A 6608-nucleotide genomic window follows, 5' to 3' on the forward strand; every position below is an offset into this window, starting at 1 on the left:
GATTTTGCCATGGAGACCAATAACCTCTGTTAATGATCCACCAGCACAGGCAAGACACTCACATTGTTGCAATCGAACGTAGGGCTGGAACAAACAGCACTTAGAACTACTGCACCTTTAATCTGACAATGGTCTTGCCCAGATATAGAAATATTTCTCCCAGGCTCTTTATAATCACTGGGTAATTGAGTTACATCCTAAAATCATGTCTCTCCAGTACTTAATGGTCTACAGTGTGTGTCTTTTTCTCTTCCACCGAAAGCCTGGAATGTAAAAGAATTATCCCAAAGAGCTTCTGTTTCCCTCAATACAAAAATAGCAATTTGATGGTCTAGTTGGGTATCACGGAGTTCAGCCCTATAGGAACTTTTGAAAGGATAAAACCATTATTAATGGTTATTAATTAATGATTATTAATTTTATTGCCTGACTGCTGTATTTCTGTATTTGTCGCTTCATTAAGTTCTATCTTCTCCCTTACCTGGTATGATGGAATTAGCAAAAAACTTTTACCAATCAGCTTGTTAAGTCACATCCTCCATGTAGGAACAGAAACCTCTTCTTCACAAATGGTGAGGGACAGGGAAAGTTGGTGTTGGGGAGAGGAGAGGAAAGGTACTGATAAATCAGTCAAGGGGAGGCTGAGTGGACGAAGTTGGAAGAACCATGAGAAAGTACCGGGGGCTGTAAGGTAGATCTAAGATTGTCAATCACGATGCTATGTTGTCAAAACCGGGGCTATGGTCTCCCAAATAGGTTTAGAAATTAAAAAAAGATGATCTTTTCAATATAAACAACAGAATGTCACTATGTGCAAGTATATGGAAACAGTGGGACATACTTCCTTCTGAACAACAATTTTGATTTTTTCTCTTTATTACGAATAGGTATTTATTTAGGTAAAAAAGTCAGATATACAGAGAAATGGAAGGAAGAAAAGGAAAACCAACTGTGTTCCCACCACCAGCAGATGAGGACTGTCACCACTTTGCTGGCGGGTGCTTTCCAACACTCCAAGCAGGTGCAAATGAGCTTTGTTTATAAACCACCAGTTTTGATAGGGAGTCTTGAGAATATTCCCACAGAGGAAGATAAGGTTCCAGAAATGTAAGGCTTGAATTAATCATCGTAGATGCCACCTTGAAGATGCTCCCCCACTGGAACCTGGACAGCTTCTTTCTTTTGTCAGGGCCTTGGGCCCCTAGAATTTCCCATCACGGCATTTCAGTAACACTGTTCAACAGAGCCCTGATGTCTTAGACTTTACAGAATAGCAACTGGATTTGCCAGCCTACCCTATCTGAGAGAAGAGATGAGAGTAAAGGGTACTGTGCACCACACTTCAGTTTCCTTCCACAATTTTTTTTTTCCAATAAAAATTAGAAGGATTTTTTTAAGGGGGGGAGGGGCAGGGAGAGAGAGGGGAGACAGAATCTTTTTTTTTTTTTTTAGAGATTTTATTTATTTATTTGAGAGAGAGAATGAGAGAGAGAGAGCACATGAGAGGGGGGAGGGTCAGAGGGAGAAGCAGACTCCCTGCTAAGCAGAGAGCCCGATGCGGGACTCGATCCTGGGACTCCAGGATCATGACCTGAGCCGAAGGCAGTCGCTTAACCAACTGAGCCACCCAGGCGCCCCGGGGAGACAGAATCTTAAGCAGACTCCACACCCAGTGGGGCTCGATCCCATGACCCTGAGATCATGACCTGAGCAAAATCAAGAGTCAGACCTTTAACTGACTGAGCCACCCAGGCACCCCAAAATTAGAAGGATTTTTAATTTCCAAGAGTTTTGAGAAGGCAACTAATGCAACGCAAGTTGGAACATCTAATAAATTTAACAACAAGCCAAAGTGATTTTGTTACATAAATTAACCCATTTATTATAGGCTACTATTGTTTCAAATGGTGGAGCTTCTACTGGTCTTTCAACTCCTCCGGTCCTCTGATGGCCAACTCTATGGCAGAAGTGATGTTGTAGGTCCAGGCACCACGGGCTACCATTTTCATTGCAGGAACCACCATGTCAGATCCCCACAGCTCGTCTTTTCCTCTTGGTTTTGCCACAGAAGGAGCAAGTGTACTTGGCGTGCTGGTTTACTTCAACTTTCTTTCCCATTTTCCTGAGGGTGGCCCCATAATGGGTCCCGTATTTCCCAGTGATTCTGACCTACTTGCTGGGTTTAGCCATGTCGCCGCAAACTAGGTCTCAGCCCAGAGAGTCCTTCCACAATTTTTAAGAAGTTTTGGTACATGAGTAACTGTGAGGGAGAGGCCTGAGGTAATTTATTTCCTGTGTGGAGAAGGTGAAACACTGAGAGTCACTCTTCTGGAATGCTCTGGCCATCCAAAACTTGGAGGGTGACTAACTCATTTATTGTTCAACTATGAATCGTGCCTTCAGACCTGCAAGCAGGAAGTGGAGCACCTAATCTGGAGAAAGGGGGAAGTAGGGGAGGGAGGCAGGAAGAGATAAGGGTCACCAACAGACTGCTCTAAGCACTAGGAAAAAAATGTTGTTGAGATTCTGGCAATTGTTCTTGTGATACCCATGCTTGATGGTTTGTTGCTTGCTCTCTGTTTAGCAGTGAAGCCTTTAAACCGAAAAGGCTAGAGCCCTCTTTCAGAGAAGCAAGGAGGAGGAAGCTGAGACTGAGCCCCATTTTGGATCCAGTCTTGTAAGAAGACCTCAGCAATGAGAGCAGATGGCAGCTCTGGAAGGGACAGAAAAGACAGTAATGATCCTTGCAGAAAGAAAAGAAGAATGCAAACATGCTGGCCATTCTGGACTTCACCTTCTGGGAGGTTTGACTGCAGGAGATTCAGGGGTTCCTCTCTGTGATGCAGGCACTCTGTTCCTGAGACAATGAGCACAGGAGTAAGAGATATTTTCCAGGGTGCTCTGACCACCTGGGGGGGTATGCACACTACTTAGGTGAAGCTTGCTACTGTTTCTCAGCCTGCTAAACTTCTTTGCCTACAAAGGATGAAGAATCATCAATTCAGTGCAATGCGATGCCAACAATAAGTGAGTTTGAAGCACCCACAATGTGTCTACCAATGTACCAATGCTCTTCTAATGAACCAAAAAAAAAAAAAAATCTGACTTACTTTCTGCCCTCACTGGTATTACAACCTCTTACTTGCAACAAGAGACAATGGTAATTGTGCATAGAGGATATAAGAATTAACTGCTTCTTAGCAGAAGAACTAGAATAGGCTTTTCTCTTTTCCTGAAAATGGATCACTCTCATTTATTCATCTAGAACATCAGGGAGAAGATGAGGGGCCTTGACACTCATATTCAGGTGTTATAAAATTTTGATTTCTATCTTTGCTTGCTTAGATTACTGGAATAGCTTCTTAAAAGTGATTTCCAGGAGGAGGAAAAAATAATAGAAAATATTAGTGGGCATTACATGTAACAAGAATTAGATCCATTTTATGAAACTTCTGTAATGTGCATATAGATAATGGGTAATAATGCAACATGTTTTGTTTACTGCAGGTCTCCAATGAATAAATAAAAGTCAAAAGTAAGAGTCAATGCAAATCTGATCAAATATGCTCTTGCTTGAAGCCCTCAGAAGCTTCCCATGGCCCTCATAGCTTAAACCCAGCCCTCCCTGATTTGCCTTCCTGCCAAGTCAAGTTGACCGTCTTCTTATTTTCTTCTCTCCTCTCTTCACCTACTTCCCTCTTCTATACCTCCAGGACTCAGCTCAGCTGTCACTCCTTCCAAGAAGCCTTGTTTTACCAGAAAAGTGTTTCACAATCAAGATATGTCTGTACATATCTAGATAATACAAAGTTAAATAGATTTCTGAATGGTATAACTTTTTAGGGCTTTTAATTGGCAAATGCACTTGTAATTATTGAAGGAAAGTTAGGAAATGCAGTGTCCAGTGTTTCCAGAACTTCAGTGTGCACAGAGTGGTTCATCCTGAAGGACTAGGGTTCTCCAGCACATCCTGGGGAAACTTGGAGTTTCCGTATTTCTCAAGTGTTTGTGAAGGAGTCTGTGTTAGCAGGGAGAAGGCGAGTGGTCATTTGAGGGAAAGGAAGTGTAACAGGAGTGAAAGTTGAAGATGGGATAAAGCGTGATTTGGGGGAGCTGGATGCACCCTCAGGGTAGTGAGCTGGGAGCAGGGTTGGGAGCCAGGTGGGCCTCCATTGAATGGGAGATAGCTGGCCTGTAGGAAGGCCGTAGCTAATCTTAGGTGGAACAGTAAACTCTAGTCCTTCATGCTTGGGTCATTTCAACATGAGTGTTCCAAAGGTGGCCACTGTCCTGGTTGAGATTGGACTATACAAGGTCAAAATGTCCTGGAGAACTAGATGACATGGAGCCCACTCTCAGTCTTCTCTTTCTCAGAATCAGACGAAGGTTGTCATCCAAGCTTTCCAGGAGCCAACTTTTACAGAGCTCTTGCTATGTGCCAGGCCCTGGTCTAAGGGCTTTCTGTTGCTACTCATTTAATCCAGTTAAGATAGGTATTGTAATTGTTGTCCCTACTTTAGAGGTGAGGAAACCAAAACAACTAGTAAGTGTTGTTCTAGTTATCCATCAATGTATCATAAAGCACCTCAAAACTTTGTATTCGAAATAGCAACCATTTTTTTTATATATTGTGATTTTGTAGGACAGGAATCAACTTGGTGATTCTTTTGTGCCAGGTAGTGTTGACTGGGGTTTATTTGCTCTTATGCAGCTGAGGGCTGCATTGCATTGGTCTGTAGGGTCCATGCAGGCTCAGCTCACCTGCCAGGTGCCTTCATGGGAAGGGCTGTAAGGCTGGGCTTGGAGGGGCCCCTGTCTTCCCCCCCTCCCCTCCCCCCCTCATTGTCTCAGGTTCTCCCTGTGGTCTCTGTAGCAGAAGAGTCTGATTTTACCTGATGGCTTCAGGCTCCAAGAGACAAGAATTGGAAGCCATGTTTCTTAAGGCCGGGCCAGAAACTGGGACAGATCTCCTTTTATCATACCCCCTTGGTCAGTGGAAGGGGCATAGACCTCACGTGTCCATGAAAAAGATTATCAGAGACTTTGTGGCCATCTGTAACCTGCCACAATGGTAGAGATAGGGTTTGAACCCAGGAATTCTGGCTCCAGAGACAGTGTTTTGTTGTTGTTTTAAGATTTTATTTATTTATTTGAGAGAGAGGGAGAGCACCGAGGGAGAGTGAGAGGGAGAAGCAGACTCCCCCCTGAGTGGAGAGCTCAATGTGGGACTCGATCCCAGGACCCTGAGATCATGACCTGAGCTGAAGGCAGACGCTTAACCGACTGAGCCCCGCAGGTGCCCGAGAGACTGTGCTCTTAACTACCACAGTGTAATGTCTCAATGACCCAAACCGGCATCTACTCTTACATCAACACAGGAAGGCTGCCTGCAAGGATTTAACTTCAAATGAAGGGCTTTTCTTAGCTCCAGGCTGAATAATCTGGGTAATTCCCTCTATTTTATATGGGTAGACACAGCCTGAGTTGAGATTTGGACTTAGGGATCTTGCAGGTGCCTTCAACACCTAGAAGTTAGTATCTCTGGTTGTTTTCACAATCAGGATGAATGAAGGTGCACAAAACGTTCCCCCTGGTTCAAAGGGGGTGCTGGTGCTGTGTGACCCTCTCTGACATGGGCTTCAGTACAGAAGGACGCAGCTTGACCTCTCCGAGAAGCGTGAGCCCTGGCTGATAAATCTGTCCAAGAGATCTGCCCAAATATGGATTGGTTTTAGCATTGTTTCATATTTCTATGGTTATAGGTAGAAAATTAACTTTCAGCAGGATCTCAGCAGCCACCCACTCTCCATAAAGTGGAACATCGATAACTGAGGCTCCTCATCCTCTTTTTAAAATGAAATACAGGGCGCCTGGGTGGCTCAGATGGTTAAGCGTCTGCCTTCGGGTCAGGTCATGATCCCAGGGTCCTGGGATCGAGTCCCACATCAGGCTCCCGGCTCAGCGGGGAGCCTGCTTCTCCCTCTGACCCTCTCCCCTCTCATGCTGTTTCTCTCTCGCTCGCTCTCTAAAAAATAAATAAATAAAATCTTTAAAAAAAAATAAAATGAAATACACTCATGGGTTCTAAAGTAGACTAAGTTTAGAAATTCATGTTATGGTTTTTAAAAGGCAGGGACATTTTCACACATTTGTTCTTTTATATCTATACACCTGGCTTTATAAAATTATACGTTATTCTTTTGGTCTGTACCTTTGGATAGGTATTTCCCCAATAATTTTTAGTATTATGTTTCCTCAAGTCATATTTGCTGTTAAAATATTCACATACATATTAGAAAGCAAAAACAAGAACAGAAAGAAGTGAATATTGAGAGCATTGGCCGAAAGCATTTGTCAGGTCAATGAGCTAAATTCATGTCAATTTTAGCTTTCATACATTTATTCATTTAGCATCTTTATTACGCCCTTATGTATCAGGCACTGGAAAAATGTTAAATGGACAGAGCTGCTAAGAAAAGGAAGATAGATACTAATAATATTAAGAATAGGAAACAAGTCTAGTACTTACTACAAGCTAGCCATATATTTCTCATAGCAACTGTATTAAGAGGGTTCTATTACAATCTGCATTTTACTGATGAGGAAAT

At 43.1% G+C, this 6608-nt stretch overlaps 1 pseudogene; it reads right to left on the bottom strand.

Annotated features, from left to right (window-relative positions):
- Positions 1 to 1916: 1916 nt before the first annotated feature.
- Positions 1917 to 2190, bottom strand: LOC123324855 (annotated as a pseudogene).
- Positions 2191 to 6608: the final 4418 nt, after the last annotated feature.

Source organism: Neomonachus schauinslandi, chromosome 1, assembly GCF_002201575.2.
Source record: "Neomonachus schauinslandi chromosome 1, ASM220157v2, whole genome shotgun sequence".
NCBI lineage: Eukaryota > Metazoa > Chordata > Mammalia > Carnivora > Phocidae > Neomonachus > Neomonachus schauinslandi.